Raw genomic sequence first — 19,227 nt, 5'->3', positions numbered from 1 at the left:
GTTTAACCTCTCAAGGTCATTACTTTCACTCATTTGTCCAAGAAGCAACTTAGTATTACCTCTTCTCTCCGTTTTTCATCCCTAGATCTCAGGGCGAGATCTCTTGTGACAGCCCGAGACCGACGCTCCATACGCCTTCCAGTTTTTTGTTATTGTCGTGTGTTTCATTTATTTGTCGCATTCATCATCGCATCATGCGCATTGCATCCACATGTTTTCTTAAAAACTAGCATCCGATCATAGTTGTCACATCTTCCTTGTCCCTGTTGACCTCCTCTAAGATCAACCAGATCGCTCTCTTCTCTCTCTTGTCTGAGCCCTTCAAACCCCTTGTCTTCGTGGTCTTTTGTCAGACCCCTTGCGCGCTTCTGAAAACTTCCCCGAACCTGAACCGGGATGTCGTGACCGATGGGTCCGGATCATGCCCAAACATCCCTAAAATATCTTTGGTTCATTGTTTGGACTTCCTAACCTGTTTATCCAGAACCGTCCGATTAAGACCGGAGGGTCCGATTAGTCCCTAACCAAATCCACCTGCTATATGCACAAGGTCCAACCCTAGAATCTCATTCTGCCGCTGCCACTCCTCTTGTCTCCCCTTGTTCGGGATCCCTCCTGATCCACCAATCTACCCATAGCCTCCTTCTCGGATCCACCGCAGCCTCCTCCTTCCCGATCCAGACAGCCAGTCACCTCCCTCCCAATTTTCAGCGCCGGCCATTCCCCACTGAGATCCATCCATCCAACCAGCAGCCACAATGTTGTTCCTCCTCCCGCGGCACCCGAGAACCTCCTGGAGTTCAACCTCGCGTGCTCACCTCCTCATCCCCGAGCAGCTCGCGAGGGACCGGCCTCCTTAGCACCTCCGTTCCTGCAGCAAACTCGTTGGAGGCCGACGACGGCGACGTCCAGCCCCCAGAACGGCTCCGTTTGCTCCTACTTTCTACTTCCTCCTCATCTCTTTCTCCCTGCTCGACCTCTCGTCTCAAAACTCTCTCTGTCTTTGAACCAGGAGCACGCCATGGCCTTGGAGCTTCACCACCAGCCCGTCGCCTAGATCCACTACGCCTCGATCGTCCAAGGCCTTCCTCGCCCGGATCCACCAAACTCCAGCCTCCCTCGCCTTTCCCGTGCTGCCGGAGCCCCACTTCAAGTCCTCGTCGGTCTTCCTCCATGATGCTACGGCCTTGAAACTCTCCTGCCGCACCTCCGTTGACCCCGCATCGAGCGCCTTCGCCTGGATTCGCTTTCTCCGCCCGTTTCCCCGTCGTCTGCCGGCCTCCGCTGCCACGGGAACCGCTTCCTCGCCAAGTCCCGCACCAAGCCAGCACGACGCCGTCCCCTGCTACCGTCGTGCGAGGACGCGAGGACGACGACCAGCGCCAAGTCCTGCTCGAGCACCCGCCTGCGTTGACCCACCTGCCTCCGCGTGGACCAGTCCAGCCACGCCACCGGGACTGCTTCCCCTCCAGATCCGGCATGCTCCAGATCTGCCTCAGCCGCCACAACCGATCTGGGCCTCAGCCCGTGGTGAGCAGCCCAGTCGATCTAGATTTTTTCCCGATACATGGTTTTTTCCATGGGACGTTATCCATTATCCAGAGTTTGTAGTATTGCAAAAAACCCTCCATGTTCATGCATAAAATAATTAATTAACCATGCATCGGATTAAAACAACTTATATATGTAAAATGCTTAGAATTTCATATACTTTCACAATATTCAACTTTCATCCATGTTAAAAATGTTTAAAATTATTGTTTGCATTAATTTCATAGTTAGCATGTTAAAATGATTTATTAAATAACTAAATAACCATAACTCCGAATTAAATAAACTTTATGTGTAAATGGTCTAGAAAAATACATAGATTAACATGGTTGCATTACTTTGCATGTTTAACAAATCTAAAACTATGTATAGTGCAGAATAATAGCAAATTCGAAATATGCATATGGAGATTTTTAAGAATTGTTCTTTGTTGTTCCGGCCTTATTTAAACTTGCCTAAATAGGTAGTTTACTTATGCTTCCCCTCTTGACATGTTAACCAACATTTAATATTGATGGGTAGCATAAATGAGAGTGAACTAAATATTTGAATGTGGTGTTTTGTCAATATGCAACTTGTTGCATATTGAGCTCCACTTAATTTGTAGTATTGTTTGTTGCACTTTGTCATGCCATGCCTAATTAAAATGGACATGCATCTTACTTGATTGTGCAATATGCCATGATTATGCTTGGTTGTTTACCATGTTGTTTGCTTTTTTCCGGTTGTGCTTCTTCTCGATAGTTCCGGTTATGTTGAGATTGTAAGGATTCGTTCGAATACATTGGTTCGTCTACTTCATGGATCATATCACTACTATCTTTGCTTGCTAGTTGATACAGAGCATCCTATGGACATCGCCATGTCAAGAGTCCGTTTGGCGAGGGACACGTGCGACATCTACTTCACATACCGAAAGGTGAATCATCTCCTTTACACGTGCTCACTTGACCCCTTCGAGGATGGTATACTACTTGACACTCCACTCGTGTGCACACATAGGTATTGTCGGAACGCTACGGACGATGAGGAGGAGTGCAAGCGCTAAGGAACAACTACACCATCCGCGAGGGAAGCATGGAATCAAAGACAGAAGAAGATGGAGCTGCGGAGTCTAGAGCGGTCGGACGACCAACGTGCCACCGCACGTCCGACACACCCTCCACCCAGCCAGAAGAACAACAGACGAGACCTACAGCGGCCAGACGACCGACAACCACCGGACGTCCGACAAGTACCAGTGACCGGACGACCGACGCCGACTGGACGACCAGTGCCACCAGTCCAGAGAAGAAACGTCAGAAGTCCGACGCCCTCCGGGAATCCGGACCCCCGCGAGCGACTGGACGTCCGACACCGACCGGACATCTGACACTGCCTGTGCGCAGCCGGGCCTTTGTCCTTGTATCTCTCTCCCACTTACCCCTTCGTGGACTATAACTAGACCACCTCCACCTCCTTTTTATGGTTAGCAATGTGATAGCTCATTTGAGAGATAGGGCTTTGCTCATCCATCCGGATCTACTCCACCGAGAGAGGCCGTGACCTCTACGGAGAAGATCCATCTTGGATTCAAGACCCCTAACGGGAAGATCCGTCTAGGATATCATCAAGACCTCCTCATGGAGATGAACTTTACCTTGTATCTTTCCCTTTGTTGTTCATGTACCTTGTGGATCTTGTGTGTTTGATTATCTAGTGGATGTGTGATTGGACTTGTTCTTGAGTGTTGCCCCTTGTGATTTCTCCCCGTTCTTCCCCGTGTTCATCGTGTTCTTTGTGTTCTTCGAGGGAATCCACTCCAATCATGAAAGATCGACCTACACCAGGTTAGCCCCGTATCATATGGTATCATGAGCCACGTTTATCACGAATTTGGAGTCTTCCCCCTCTGTTTCTAGCCTTGTTTTGTGTGATTTCGTCCTAAATTCGAAAATCCCCACCAAAAATAGCCCCCAATTTTTTGTGATTTGTTGGTTTGATGATGTTTTTTTGATTTTGATCCATGGATTTGCTTGGTTTCGAGTGGATCTAGCATCTCCCAAAGTTTCAAACTGTCCATCCACAAAATCTCATCAATTTTGACCCCAAAATCCCCAATTTCTACCCAAAATCACGTCCCGGATCGGAAATCCCGAGTTGACCCATACTTGTCGGACGTCCGACACTTTTCCGGACGTCCGGATGCCCCGGAACCACCGGACGACTGGTCCTTACCGGAAATCCGACGCCCCTAACCAGACCCAAAACCTCAGAAGTCCGACGTTTCTCGGACGTCCGAGACCTGAGAAAACTGACTTCGGCTGAAATTTGTTTTGGCCATAACTAATTCATCTAGACTCCAATTTTGACATTCTTTAGCTTGTTTTGAAGCTCTTGACATCCCCCATCCCACAAAATACCACCAACACCATTTGACTTCATCAAAGTTTGGAAACTTTGGCAAGTTCTCCTAGGCCCTCCACCATATCATCCGCATTACCACCACCGACTTCCGCAACCTAACCCATCTTGATCCCCATTGCATTAGTGGTTGCTTGAGTAGTTATTCGAGTCTCCTAAGGTGTTTCGGCTACTTAGGGACGGTTGCTTCTTCATCAACCACCACCATACCTTCCGCATAACCTTGCCAACCATACACTTCCACCACCTCAACTTAACCCAATTTGTTTGAGCTTGTTTGAGTTGTGGCTCGTGTCTCCTAAGGTGTTTCGACTACTTAGGGATGGTGACCTCAACTTCGACTCACATAACCGACCACTCCACTTCTGCATTGCCAACTTCGAAACCACCACCAATTTTCCGCTACCACCATTTGACATTCGCATTTGAGGCTTTGAGTTTACGGTTTTTACGTTTCCTAAGGTGTTTCGGCTAAGTAGGAATGGTTTGACATCGAGAACACTGCCACTTATCGTTGCCACGAGGTCTTCATCGTACATAAGGATGGTAACCTCGAATTGTATATTCCCCTTGCAATTGCGTTGATAACCCCTAGCCCATTTTGCATTACTTACCTGTCGAGACTAGCCATTGAGTATTGCCGGCAACAATACTTGTGCACATTAGTGATCATCGATCCGCCCTTCCATTGCATACATACCATATCATCTTGGTATCATCATATCATCCCTTGTGTCACAAGATTGTTCCCACATATACACAATTGCTATCTTGGTTTGTTCATTTCGCAAAGTGACCATACAACAAAAAGATAATAAGTTGTTAAGCAGAGAAAGAGTGAAGAAAGAGCTTGTAAGCAACAGCCATAGCATACCACATTGAATATCATTTACCATCATTGATCATCTTGGATCATCGTGTGAGAAACACTGGGAACCATACATACATAGCATACTTGCGATAGAAAGTTGATACATTTTGCATCTTATAGGTTGTGCACAAGTGTCGTATCAGCCTATTGAGCAATCGTGCTAGCGTCTCTCTTGATTTGTGCAACACGAGCGTTTTCCATGGATTACACATTTTGTGCTCACTCCTTGGTTGCATGACCCCATTTATCTATACGTGTGTGTGTGTTTCCGTGTGCCATATTGCTATTGGTTTACTTGTTTCACTTGCGAATTTGCGAATCTCTTTCAACATTATTGACTCTTGCTAACATTTTGCATCAAAATTTGTGTGCCACTATCCTCACCAAGCTACTCCATGAGCTTTACTTGATAGATGTGAGTGAACAAGTCCGGTACCAATTCCACTATTCTTTCATTTCACATTGAGTGAAACGAGATACATCCTCAACTTTGGAAAAAGGTAACTTCGTATTGTTTATCTCATTTCCTACTCACCTCTACTCGAGTCTTGTGATGGATAGGCAAAGCACACCACCTTCGATATACAACAACAACGACGAGTTGTGTGCCATGAAAAACAACTTGGACGCCAAGATGGATGCTCAAATGGAGGACATCAAAGCCCTCAACAAGTCCTACAAGCGGTCTTCCTTATCTTTGAGAAGACGCTCAAGAGCACATGCCTCCAAGCTACCATCTCCGGCAAAATCACATCGGCATCGACACCACCACCGACAAGAACGTGAAGGTCAAGATCTCAACACCAAAAACCGCTCAACGACTTCAACAAGTCCCTTGGCATCTTCACTAAGAGACTTCAAGGCATCTTGTCCTACGGACATACGGCATCTTCGCCAACAAGCACCCCAAGACTACTCTCACGAGAAGCTTCCCAAGCTCAAGTCCATGACTTCCATGAGCTACTACAATGTTGACACCGACCACAATATTCCTTTCTATGGGACTCAAGAACCCGAGGACAATCTCGAGTGGGAGCGCCAAATGGACGACTACCTCAAGCTACATCAAGTTCCTCGCGAAGATCAAGTGAAGTGTGTCACAATGAACTTCCATGACTATGCATCGGCATGGTGGCTTCACACACCTTCGGCTTGCTATGACATGAGTTGGCCCAAGACGAAGAGGGATTTGTGGGAGTTCATGCCTCCAACCTACACTGAACAACTTCTATGCCAATTGGAGAACACCATCCAAGGAACCAAATCCATCGATGCGTACTTCAAGGAGATGAAGAATGCCTTGCGACGAGCCGGCGTGGACGACCCCATTTCGATGAAGTTCCACTTCATGATAGGATTTCACAATGACATCTCCAAGACTATCTTCCTCGAGAACTACAAGTCCCTCGACAACAACTACATTGGTGCTCTCAAGGCGGAACAAGAACTCATGAAGGCTAATGCTTCTCCACCCCAGGCACACTTCTCGAAGACCAAGCTCCAAGACGACGAACATGAGGCTAGTACCATGACGATGTACAAGCCCGACGAGCTCCAAGACGACTCTCGCAAGTTCGACTCCACCACCATCCCTCTTTGTGGCATTGATGGTGCCGAGTCTACTTTGACTCTTTTTTAAGATGGTGCGGCGACGACTACGACTATGGAGCCAATCAAGGAACATCCTTTGGAGGCGAACGACATGGTGATGAGCAAGGATGATGCTTCCATCTTTGGAGGAGAGAGTGATGATGTGCCATCGTCGGCCTTCATCCACGGAGACAGTGACAAGATGATCGAGCATGGGATTTTCCCATCGGTCATGGAGAAGAGTGATGATGTGCCATCTTCGGCCTTCATCCACGGCGACGGTGATGAGATGGTTGAGCATGGGATTCTCCCTTCGACCACGACGACGTATGATGACTTGAGTGACTTTTGCCACCATATTGAGAGTGAGAGTGACTTCACCACTAGCCCCATATATGACGAGTTGCCCCAATTCCCATGTGAGTAGAGCCACAACCCCCACCACTTAAGTGAGATGAGTGACTCCACCATATGTGAGTTTGAGTGCACCTATTTTGAGGGAGTGAGTGAACCACCACATAGAGAGAGTGAGATAGTTCATAGGTATTGTGAGGCCAATTTCAACACTAACGACTTGAAGTCTACCTCTATTGTGTCTTCTCATTTGGTGCTAGGTCCCATATATGATGATGCGCCGATACTCGACGACATCATCTTTCATTTGGACAAGACGATGGCCATGGTGGAATATGATGCACCCCCCCACATGGTTCCATCAAGTTGATGATGATGACCACCATTTAGTCTTTGCCACCTCACCTATACCACATGAGTGGAATGACAACGGTAACATAGGTGAAGGTGATACTCTTGTCCCACTAGTGGACGTTCTTGACATTCATTGCTTGCATGATGTTGATCCCCCTATCGACATGCTTCATGCTAGTATGATTTCCCCATGCGATGATTTACCCATTTATGATGAGTATGATGATTTCCATGTGGAGTCTCTTAGTTGTGATGCCATGTTACATATGATTTCTTGTGACAATTCTATAGGTCACATCATGTTTGACAATCTGCTTGACTTTTCATATACTATGCATGAGATCAACCATATGTCATATTTGCAATCTCTTCATAGTAACTATGCATGTGCCATTAAAATAAACCCAATTTGCACTTATGGCATAAATGACAAGCCCATGGTTATTGGCATTTGTTTTTTTGTGATGATATTGATATGCTACCTTTGCATCATTTACCTCATATGCCATGCCATGACCACCTAGCTTCGGATATGCATTGTTTTGGATGTTGTCCATATTCTCCGCATGATGTTTCCGATATTGCTCATGAGGAGACCCCATAGTTTCCTCATATATTTTAGGAGATTTATTCATCCCATGCATTGCATGATCCCAATACTTGTGTGCACAATATGCTCCCCATGAATAAACATGCTATTGATGTGCCATATACTTGCATTCTCAATTTGTGTCCCCATCGTGTTATACACAATAACTATTCTTTCATGATGGATGCCATGTTCATATACCATGCATCAAATTTCTCTGAGAAATGCTTATCTTGTGCTAACTCACTCGTGCACATACACATCATGATGGATGATGTTTACATTTACCACGCACACAATTTCTTTGGTTTGTGTCTATTTTGTGTAGGTACCCATGAATACTTGTCAACCTGACAATCGCATGATTTGACAAAACGAGCTCTACAGAGCAACGATGACTTGGGATCACGTGGATTATATTTCACACCGTTCCCATTGCGCAACAACTTCGCGCATTTATTCTACATGGCCCTCACATGGTTATGGGTTATTGTCCATTTCATATTCTATGCCCATCTTTCCATGTTCACTTCGCATGATATGCCCATTCCAATGCCTTTGCCATGCATTTCTGACCCATTGTAACGCCCCGAGACCGATGCTCCAGAAGCCTTCAATGTTCTTCGTTGTCGTTGTGTGTATTTATTTGTTTGTTGCATTTCATCATGGCATCATCCTCATTGCATCGGCACCTCGTTGCCGTCATTGTTTTTAAAACCTGCATCTGCTCACAGTTGCCGCGTCCCCCCTTGCTATCGTTGTCCGTTTCGAGACCAACCACACTTGCAACGTTGCTCCTCGTTTTCTCTCTTGTCCTCTCCGGGGCCTTTTGTCAGACACTTTGTCTTTGTCGACCCATATCAGACCATCCCTCGCGCGCATCTGAAAATTGTTCCGAACCCGACCCGGGTTGTTGTTACCGATGGGTCCGGATCATCCCCAAACATCTATAAAACATCTTCGTTTTCTCAATTGGACGCTCTAGCCTACTTATTCTCGACCGCCCGATTACGATCGGACGGACCAAATATCCCCTAACCTAACCCACTCGCTATATATAGTCTAAACCGAGACCAAATCCCTAATTTCTAGGGATCCTCCTAGCCGCCGCCGCCACTCTCTCCCGCATCTTCCTCGGGATCCCTCCCGATCCACCTCCACCCAACCAGATCGCTGCAGCCATCCTCCTGCCCAAATCCCCTCGCAGCCAGCCTCCTCCCCTCGATCCACCCATCCAGCCCGCAACAGTGTCTCCCCTCGATGGCTCCATCGCTCATGCTCGAGCCCCTCTGCCTCGATCCACCAGGCGCCTAGCTCGCAGCAACCAACGCACAGGAGAGGAGCTCCTTGATCCCCTTGACCCCGACCTCTGCGCCCCACGGCCTCCTCCCCGTCGCCTTGGAGCCCGAGTGTGCCACCACCTCCTAGCGCCGCTGCCGGCGACCTCGCCGAACTAGGCCACCCCGGCCAGCCTTCGGCCACCTGCAAGCCAACCCCGTCGCCGCTCCTTCCCTGCTCCTCTTCCTTCCTCCTCCTCCCAACCTTACCTCGTTTTCCCCTGTTAGTTTTCTCCATGGACAGCGAGCGCCAGGGCATCGCTTCAAACCTCTGCGCCACCCGGAGCTCGTCGACGCCGGCCAGATCCGACGCCCCGGGGACCCGCGTCCCGCCGGACCTCCTTCCTCCGCCCCAAGTTCCGCCGCCACTGCCGTTCCACTGCCATGGCGCCTCGGCCTCCTCTGCTTCCCGCATCGCCCAAGTCCCCCTGCCTCGCCGGACCCCGCTGCTGCCTTCCTGTCCAGTGCCGCCGCGCCCTGCTTCCTCTGCATCAAGGACGAGGCCAGCCCCAAGTCCAGCTCGATCCCCTACCTGCGTTGACTGCGCGCCGCCAACATCTCCACCTACCAGGCCAAGGCCCACTGGGTGAGGCCACACCCTAGCGCCCTTCCTCTGTTTTTCCTCCTGTTGGGCCAACCTGCCAGATTCGGCCCGAGACACTGTTTTTTTCCATGGACGAATTTGCTAATTAACTGAGAAGTTGTTGTTTTATAGAAAAACCCCTGTTCTTCATGCATTTAGTAACTCAACAACTGTGCATCGGATTAAAATGTTTTAAACATGTAAAATGCTTAGAATTTTGTGTAGATTAATATTGTGCAACTTTCATCCCATGTTAAAATGTTTAAAAATGTTGTTTGTTTAAATTTCCTTAAATGCCATGTTAAAATGATTTATTTCATAACTAATTAACCGTAACTAGAAATTTAATAAATTTTATATGTAAATGGGGTAGAAAAATGCCTAGTTTAACATGGTGCACTTTATTTTGCTGTTTTACAACATTAAAATTGTGTTTATGGCAGAACAGTACCAAATCTAAAATATGGACATGAGGATTTTCCAGAATTGTTTTTTGTTGTTCCGGCCTCATTTAAACTTGCCTAAATAGTTAGTTTACTTATGCTTCACCTTTTGCCATGTTTAACAACATTTAATATTGTTGGGTACATAACCGAGAGAGAACTAAATAATCGTATGTGGTGTTTCTTCAATATGCAACTCGTTGCATATTGAGCTCCACTTAATTTGTAGTATTGTTTGTGCACTTTGCCATGCCATGCCCCATTAAACCGGGCATGCATCATACTTGTTTGTGCATCATGCCATGTGTATGTGGTGGTTGTTTACTATGTTGTTTGTTTCTTTCCGGGTTGCTTCTCTCGTTAGCTTCGGTTTCGTTCCGGAGTTGTGAGGATTCGTTCGACTACATCCGTTTGTCTTCTTCATGGACTCGTTCTTCTTCCTAGCGGGGTTTCAGGCAAGATGACCATACCCTCGAAATTACTTCTATCTTTGCTTTGCTAGTTGTTCGCTCTATCGCTATGCTTGCGCTACCTACCACTTGCTTATCAAGCCTCCCATATTGCCATGAACCTCTAACCTTTGTCACCCTTCCTAGCAAACCGTTGTTTGGCTATGTTACCACTTTTGCTCAGCCCCTCTTATAGTGTTGCTAGTTGCAGGTGAAGTTGAAGATTGCTCCATGTTGGAACATGTTTATGTTGGGATATCACAATATCCCTTATCTTAATTAATGCATCTATATACTTGGTAAAGGGTGGAAGGCTCGGCCTTATGCCTGGTGTTTTGTTCCACTCTTGCCGCCCTAGCTTCCATCATACCGGCGTTATGTTCCTTGATTTTGCGTTCCTTACGCGGTTGGGTGATTTATGGGACCCCCTTGACAGTTCGCTTTGAATAAAACTCCTCCAGCAAGGCCCAACCTTGGTTTTACCATTTGCTACCACCTTTCCCCTTTTCCCTTGGGTTCTGCAGACTCAATGGTCATCTTTATTTTAGTCCCCCCGGGCCAGTGCTCCTTCGAGTGTTGGTCCGAACTGAGCTGCCTGCGGGGCCACCTTGGGGAAACTTGAGGGCTGGTTTTACTCGTAGCTAGTCTCATCCGGTGTTGCCCTGAGAACGAGATATGTGCAGCTCCTATCAGGATTTGTTGGCACATCGGGCGGCTTTGCTAGTCTTGTTTTACCATTGTCGAAATGTCTTGTAAACCAGGATTCCGAGACTGATCGGGTCTTCCCGGGAGAAGGAATATCCTTCGTTGACCGTGAGAGCTTATAATGGGCAAAGTTGGGACACCCCTGCAGGGTATTATCTTTCGAAAGCCGTGCCCGCGGTTGTGTGGCAGATGGGAATTTGTTAATATCCGGTTGTAGAGAACTTGACACTTGACTTAACTAAAACGCATCAACCGCGTGTGTAGCCGTGATGGTCTCTTTTCGGCGGAGTCCGGGAAGTTAACACGGTTCTTGTGTTATGTTTGACGTAAGTAGGAGTTCAGGATCACTTCTTGATCATTGCTAGCTTCACGACCATTCCGTTGCTCCTCTTCTCGCTCTTATTTGCGTATGTTAGCCACCTTATATGCTAGTGCTTGCTGCAGCTCCACCTCACTACCTTTTCCTGCCCATAAGCTTAAATAGTTTTGATCTCGCGGGTGTGAGATGGCTGAGTCCTCGTGACTCATAGATACTTCCAAAATAGTTGCAGGTGCCGATGATACCAGTACAGGTGACGCAACTGAGCTCAAGTGGGAGCTCGATGAAGATCTTGTTTGTTGTGTTGTTTCTGTTCTTGTTGATCAGTAGTGAAGCCCAGTTGGGACGATCGGGGATCTAGCTTTTGTGGTTGTCTTCTTTTCTTTTGGTTCCGTAGTCAGACCTATGTGTGTACTCTAATTGATGTATGAATTCATTTATGTATTGTGTGAAGTGGCAATTGCAAGCCAACTCTTTATCCCATTCTTGTTCATTACATGGGATTGTGTGAAGATGACCCTTCTTGCGACAAAACCACAATGCGGTTATGCCTCTAAGTCGTGCCTCAACACGTGGGAGATATAGCCGCATCGTGGGCGTTATCGTTCAAGTATTCTCTAATCAGCTCGTGATCTCTTCGTTCACTTGTATCTAAATTCTCTCAAGTTTCTTCGTTCATTTTCTAATTCTTCCTGGTGTTTCTTTATCTTTTCTTCATTCATTTTCAATTCTTACGGTGGTTCGTTCAAGAGTTCTCTTCCTTCGTTATCATCTAGATTCATTCATTCTTTCCAATCCTACCGGTGGTTCGTTGAAGACCTTCCCAAGTTTGCGCCATATCTATCTTAATCCTTTCTACGAGAATAAGTAGTATGCCAAATCCATTGCTTGTCATCAATTTAATTGGTGAAGGATGAGCGTAATGTAATTCTTATTCCTGTTTCCTCCAAGTGATTAATTCCTTCTTCCGGAGTTCGTTCATGATATCAAATTCTCGGTTCCAAGTTGTTCATCTTTTCTTTTCGGAGCTCCAAGTTATTTCAATTATATAATTTCAAAGCTTCATCTAATCATTGCAAGGCTTCTCCCTGAGTTCTTTTCAACTTCCCCTTTCGTTTGATCATTCTTTTATTACCGGAGTTCTTCATGGAGGCTCTACATGGTGCTTCGCCAAGGATTCTTTTCATTCTTCAAGTGTTCTTCAATATTTCTCTCGAAGTTATGTTTCGCCTAACTATACTGTGAAATAAACATGGTGTTCAACACATGTCTTGTTTTGTGGAGTCCAAGCATTCTTCATCTTGCATTCTAAAGTGCAATTCGTTCTACCTTATCATTTGAGTTGGTGTTTATGTCATTCTTGACAATTTGAGTTTGCGTTTCATGATTCACATGTTGTCAAGAATGAGATATTTTAGATCCACCAATCTCTTCGTTGGATTTATCTTGTGTCATGTTTCACCTAAAGCTTTCCCTAAGGATTTTTGCTATTTATGGTGCACATAAATGACCCAAGTTCTTCATTTATCCTCCCAGCGAAATAAGTTTCTCGTCTCCTTGTTCATATCAATCCAATCTATTGTTTTTCCGTTAGTGGCAGAATTTCACCTCAAGTTTTTGAGATGTTTTCCATAAGCCCACAACAAGCTTGTTCTTTTCATTGTTGATTTTTCCAACAACTCCGTTCAATCCTACTTCGTAAGGATGCTCTTTAAAATTCATTTATGGTAGGAGTTGTTGGTTTCATTCTTCGTTCTATTCGCTCCAACTATCTAACCATCATGCATTGTTTCCGGAGGCTTTGTGATGTTGCTCTCTTCGACCAATCATCTTGTTTTGTCAAGATCATGTAATTTTTTATTTCTTATCCGTTTAGCCGGAGCGTCGTGTTTTCATTCGATTTCTCTCATCTTATCAAGTTTTGTCTCCTTCCTCAACCGGAGTGCTGTCTAAATTTTTTCTTACCCCTTGTGCCATTCTTTCATTAGTTCTGGAGGCAATGTGTTGTTAATTTCATCAAGTATCCTTTCATCTTTCATCAACTATCCTCTCATCTTGTCAAGATCATGTTCTTTCCTTGCTTATTCCATTTCAACCGGACTGGTTACATGTCCTTTCTCAACGCTGGAACTCTTCATTCATGTCTTTCAACCCACAAAGTTCTCATATTCTTCCTTGTTCCTCTTGCTGAACGGAGTGTTTTAAATATTGTTCACCTCCGTCGTGTCATTTCTTCAAGCTTTGTGACCTCTCTAGGTTCGTGGTTTCACTCGTTTGTCAAAGAAGCAACTTTGTTTTACCTTTTCCTCTTCCATTTCTCTCCGGTGCCATCCTAGATCTCGGGACGAGATCCTCTCGTAGTGGTGGAGTGTTGTAACGCCCCGAGACCGATGCTCCAGAAACCTTCAATGTTCTTCGTTGTCGTTGTGTGTATTTATTTGTTTGTTGCATTTCATCATGGCATCATCCGCATTGCATCGGCACCTCGTTGCCGTCATTGTTTTTAAAACCCGCATCCGCTCATAGTTGTCGCGTCCCCCCTTGCTATCGTTGTCCGTTTCGAGACCAACCACACTTGCAACGTTGCTCCTCGTTTTCTCTCTTGTCTTCTCCGGGGCCTTTTGTCAGACACTTTGTCTTTGTCGACCCCTCTCAGACCACCCCTCGTGCGCGTCCGAAAATTGTTCCGAACATGACCCGGGTTGTTGTTACCGATGGGTCTGGATCATCCCCAAACATCTCCGTTTTCTCAATTGGACGCTCTAGCCTACTTATTCTCGACCGCCCGATTACGATCGGACGGACCAAATATCCCCTACCCTAACCCACTCGCTATATATAGTCTAAACCGAGACCAAATCCCTAATTTCTAGGGATCCTCCTAGCCGCCGCCGCCACTCTCTCCCGCATCTTCCTCGGGATCCCTCCCGATCCACCTCCACCCAACCAGATCGCTGCAGCCATCCTCCTGCCCAAATCCCCTCGCAACCAGCCTCCTCCCCTCGATCCACCCATCCAGCCCGCAACAGTGTCTCCCCTCGATGGCTCCATCGCTCATGCTCGAGCCCCTCTGCCTCGATCCACCAGGCGCCTAGCTCGCAGCAACCAACGCACAGGAGAGGAGCTCCTTGATCCCCTTGACCCCGACCTCTGCGCCCCACGGCCTCCTCCTCGTCGCCTTGGAGCCCAGGTGTGCCACCACCTCCTAGCGCCGCTGCCGGCAACCTCGCCGAACCAGGCCACCCCGGCCAGCCTTCGGCCACCTGCAGGCCAACCCAGTCGCCGCTCCTTCCCTGCTCCTCTTCCTTCCTCCTCCTCCCAACCTTACCTCGTTTTCTCCTGTCTGTTTTCTCCATGGACAGCGAGCGCCAGGGCATCTGCTTCAAACCTCTGCGCCGCCCAGAGCTCGTCGACGCCAGCCAGATCCGACGCCCTGGGGACCCGCGTCCCCGCCGGACCTCCTTCCTTCGCCCCAAGTTCCGCCGCCGCTGCCGTTCCACTGCCATGGCGCCTCGGCCTCCTCTGCTTCCCACGTCGCCCAAGTCCCCCTGCCTCGCCGGACCCTGCTGCTGCCTTCCTGTCCAGTGCCGCCGCGCCCTGCTTCCTCTGCATCAAGGACGAGGCCAGCGCCAAGTCCAGCTTGATCCCCTGCCTGCGTTGACTGCGCCCCGCCAGCATCTCCACCTACCGGGCCAAGGCCCACTGGGTGAGGCCACACCCTAGCGCCCTTCCTCTGTTTTTCCTCCTGTTGGGCCAACCTGCCAGATTCGGCCCGAGACACTGTTTTTTTCCATGGACGAATTTGCTAATTAACTGAGAAGTTGCTGTTTTACAGAAAAACCCCTGTTCTTCATGCATTTAATAACTCAACAACTGTGCATCGGATTAAAATGTTTTAAACATGTAAAATGCTTAGAATTTTGTGTAGATTAATATTTTGCAACTTTGATCCCATGTTAAAATGTTTAAAAATGCTGTTTGTTTAAATTTGCTTAAATGCCATGTTAAAATGATTTATTTCATAACTAATTAATCATAACTCGGAATTTAATAAACTTTATATGTAAATGGGGTAGAAAAATGCCTAGTTTAACATGGTGCTCTTTATTTTGCTGTTTAACAACATTAAAATTGTGTTTATGGCAGAACAGTACCAAATCTAGAATATGGACATGAGGATTTTCCAGAATTTTATGTTTGTTGTTCCGGCCTCATTTAAACTTGCCTAAATAGTTAGTTTACTTATGCTTCACCTTTTGCCATGTTTAACAACATTTAATATTGTTGGGTACATAACCGAGAGAGAACTAAATAATCGAATGTGGTGTTTCTTCAATATGCAACTCGTTGCATATTGAGCTCCACTTAATTTGTAGTATTGTTTGTGCACTTGGCCATGCCATGCCCCATTAAACCGGACATGCATCATACTTGTTTGTGCATCATGTCATGTGTATGTGGTGGTTGTTTACTATGTTGTTTGTTTCTTTCCGGGTTGCTTCTCTCGTTAGCTTCGGTTTCGTTCCGGAGTTGTGAGGATTCGTTCGACTACATCCGTTTGTCTTCTTCATGGACTCGTTCTTCTTCCTAGCGGGATTTCAGGCAAGATGACCATACCCTCAAAATCACTTCTATCTTTGCTTTGCTAGTTGTTCGCTCTATCGCTATGCTTGCGCTACCTACCACTTGCTTATCAAGCCTCCCATATTGCCATGAACCTCTAACCTTTGTCACCCTTCCTAGCAAACCGTTGTTTGGCTATGTTACCGCTTTTGCTCAGCCCCTCTTATAGCGTTGCTAGTTGCAGGTGAAGTTGAAGATTGCTCCATGTTGGAACATGTTTATGTTGGGATATCACAATATCTCTTATCTTAATTAATGCATCTATATACTTGGTAAAGGGTGGAAGGCTCGGCCTCATGCCCGGTGTTTTGTTCCACTCTTGCCGCCCTAGTTTCCGTCATACCGGTGTTATGTTCCTTGATTTTGCGTTCCTTACGCGGTTGGGTGATTTATGGGACCCCCTTGACAGTTCGCTTTGAATAAAACTCGTCCAGCAAGGCCCAACCTTGGTTTTACCATTTGCTACCACCTATCCCCTTTTCCCTTGGGTTTTGCAGACTCAAGGGTCATCTTTATTTTAGACCCCCCCGGGCCAGTGCTCCTTCGAGTGTTGGCTGAGTTGCCTGCGGGGCCACCTTGGGGAAACTTGAGGGCTGGTTTTACTCATAGCTAGTCTCATCCGGTGTTGCCCTGAGAACGAGATATGTGCAGCTCCTATCAGGATTGTCGGCACATCGGGCGGCTTTGCTGGTCTTGTTTTACCATTGTCGAAATGTCTTGTAAACCAGGATTCCGAGACTGATCGGGTCTTCCCGGGTGAAGGAATATCCTCCATTGACCGTGAGAGCTTATAATGGGCTAAGTTGGGACACCCCTGCAGGGTATTATCTTTCGAAAGCCGTGCCCGCGGTTATGTGGCAGATGGGAATTTGTTAATATCCGGTTGTAGAGAACTTGACACTTGACTTAATTAAAACGCATCAACTGCGTGTGTAGCCGTGATGGTCTCTTTTCGGCGGAGTCCGGGAAGTTAACACCGTTCTTGTGTTATGTTTGACGTAAGTAGGAGTTCAGGATCACTTCTTGATCATTGCTAGCTTCACGACCGTTCCGTTGCTCCTCTTCTCGCTCTTATTTGCGTATGTTAGCCACCTTATATGCTAGTGCTTGCTGCAGCTCCACCTCACTACCTTTTCCTACCCATAAGCTTAAATAGTTTTAATCTCGCGGGTGTGAGATTGCTGAGTCCTCGTGACTCACAGATACTTCCAAAACAGTTGCAGTTGCCGATGATACCAGTACAGGTGACGCAACTGAGCTCAAGTGGGAGCTCGATGAAGATCTTGTTCGTTGTGTTGTTTCTGTTCTTGTTGATCAGTAGTGGAGCCCAGTTGGGACGATCGGGGATCTAGCTTTTGGGGTTGTCTTCTTTTCTTTTGGTTCCGTAGTCGGACCTATGTGTGTACTCTGATTGATGTATGAATTCATTTATGTATTGTGTGAAGTGGCGATTGTAAGCCAACTCTTTATCCCATTCTTGTTCATTACATGGGATTGTGTGAAGATGACCCTTCTTGTGACAAAACCACAATGCGGTTATGCCTCTAAGTCGTGCCTCGACACGTGGGAGATATAGGCACATCGTGGGCGTTACACCCATGCTTTGCATTACACATGATGATTGATTCTCGTACTTGTATGTGTATTTGCAAGCTTGGTTGAGATATCACTTGTTATTGCCATGTTTTCTTTGTGCCTGTCGGATCACGGGTTCCGGCAAAACCCTCAAGGTTCGAACACTGGGGTGCGTGCGAAGATTTCCTCCCCACCGTTCCACGCCCTAGCTCGCTAAGATCTCGCGGACGAACTCGACGAACTCACAGCACAAAGGACACCAGATTTATACTAGTTCGGGCCACCGTTGTGGTGTAATACCCTACTCTAGTGTGGTGGTGGTGGGTTGCCTCTTAGGCTGATGATGAACAGTACAAGGGGAAGAACAGCCTCCTGAAGTTGAGGTGTTCTTGTGCTTGACGAACTTGTGTGGGTGAGATGCCTCTCAATGAGTTATCAGATGCCCTCTACTGTGGTGGCTAGTTCTACTTATATAGGCCCTGGTCCTCTCCACAAATATTGAGCGGGAAGGGAGCCAACAACGGCCAATTTGAAAGGGGACAGCTAGTACAGCTTATCCTGACAAAAGCGGTCTTCGCCTGCGAAAGGCTCTAGTGGTGACGCCGTCTTGGGCTCCATGGTGACCTCTGTCCTGCCGTCCTGCTGGACTTGGTCTCGTTGCACTGATATGGAAACCTTTGCTTGATGTCTTGGTACTCTACGCCTGCGCTTGCCTCCTTAGCACCAAAGAGGAAAACAGGACACTGCGTGCGCTGGCGCCCGCCTGATCTTGATCGTCATGGCTCACGTCACGAGAGCCTCGCGACGTTTGCCCTGCCTTGATTTCTCCGCTCCTCGCGAGGCAGCCTGGTGAGGCCGCTCTTGAGGAGGTCTTGTGTCGTCCGCCCACGAGGCTTGGCCCCTCGCGAGGGTCTTGAATGTCTCGTTGATGAAGATGGGCCGTACAGGCCTGCTAGCATAGCCACACCGTGAGCCGCAGGCAGGCAAGTCTGGGGACCCCTGTTCCCAGAACGCCGACAGTAGCCCCCGGGCCCAAGGCGCGCTCGGGCTTGGCTTCAAGGCGAAGCCAAAGGTCAAGCACGGAGCGCCGCGGGCCCCAAAAGCCTGCGGCCTAGGTCGACGCGTGGCAGTTGATTGGACGTGGGCGTCTCCGCTTCCCCATGCTGCCTTGGAATCGGCCTGGCTATGCGGCCCCCGCAACCTACACAGTTATTCTTCCATTGCCCACGCCTTGCTTCTCCAATCCCCCTGCTTTCTCAAGACTCTACTCTCCTCTCCAATCTGACCTGCACCCTGCCCGCTTTGTCGCCATGGCGCCGAAACAAGCAGACAAGGGGAAGAAGCCCCTGTCTTCGCCAAGTGCGCCTCTGGCCGTCGAGCCTGCGGTCGGCCGATCCTTGGTGCTCAACGATGAGGCCATGGACAAGGTGTGTCCAATGCTCACTTCTAGCTTCAACGAGTGGGGGGAGACGGTGGCTTGG

The 19,227-nt window shown here is 47.6% G+C and overlaps 1 long non-coding RNA gene across 1 annotated transcript; it reads left to right on the top strand.

Moving 5' to 3' along the window:
• The first annotated feature begins 554 nt into the window (after nt 1–554).
• Nucleotides 555–3,268, top strand: LOC141042356 (uncharacterized). The gene is made up of 2 exons (XR_012204797.1): nt 555–1,530; nt 2,385–3,268. It is a non-coding gene; the product is annotated as an uncharacterized lncRNA (long non-coding RNA).
• Nucleotides 3,269–19,227: the final 15,959 nt, after the last annotated feature.

The sequence above is a fragment of the Aegilops tauschii genome, chromosome 3 (assembly GCF_002575655.3).
Source record: "Aegilops tauschii subsp. strangulata cultivar AL8/78 chromosome 3, Aet v6.0, whole genome shotgun sequence".
NCBI classification, from domain to species: domain Eukaryota; kingdom Viridiplantae; phylum Streptophyta; class Magnoliopsida; order Poales; family Poaceae; genus Aegilops; species Aegilops tauschii.
The sequence above is the reverse complement of the archived record's forward strand: the minus strand, read 5'-3'. Positions and strand labels throughout refer to the sequence as shown.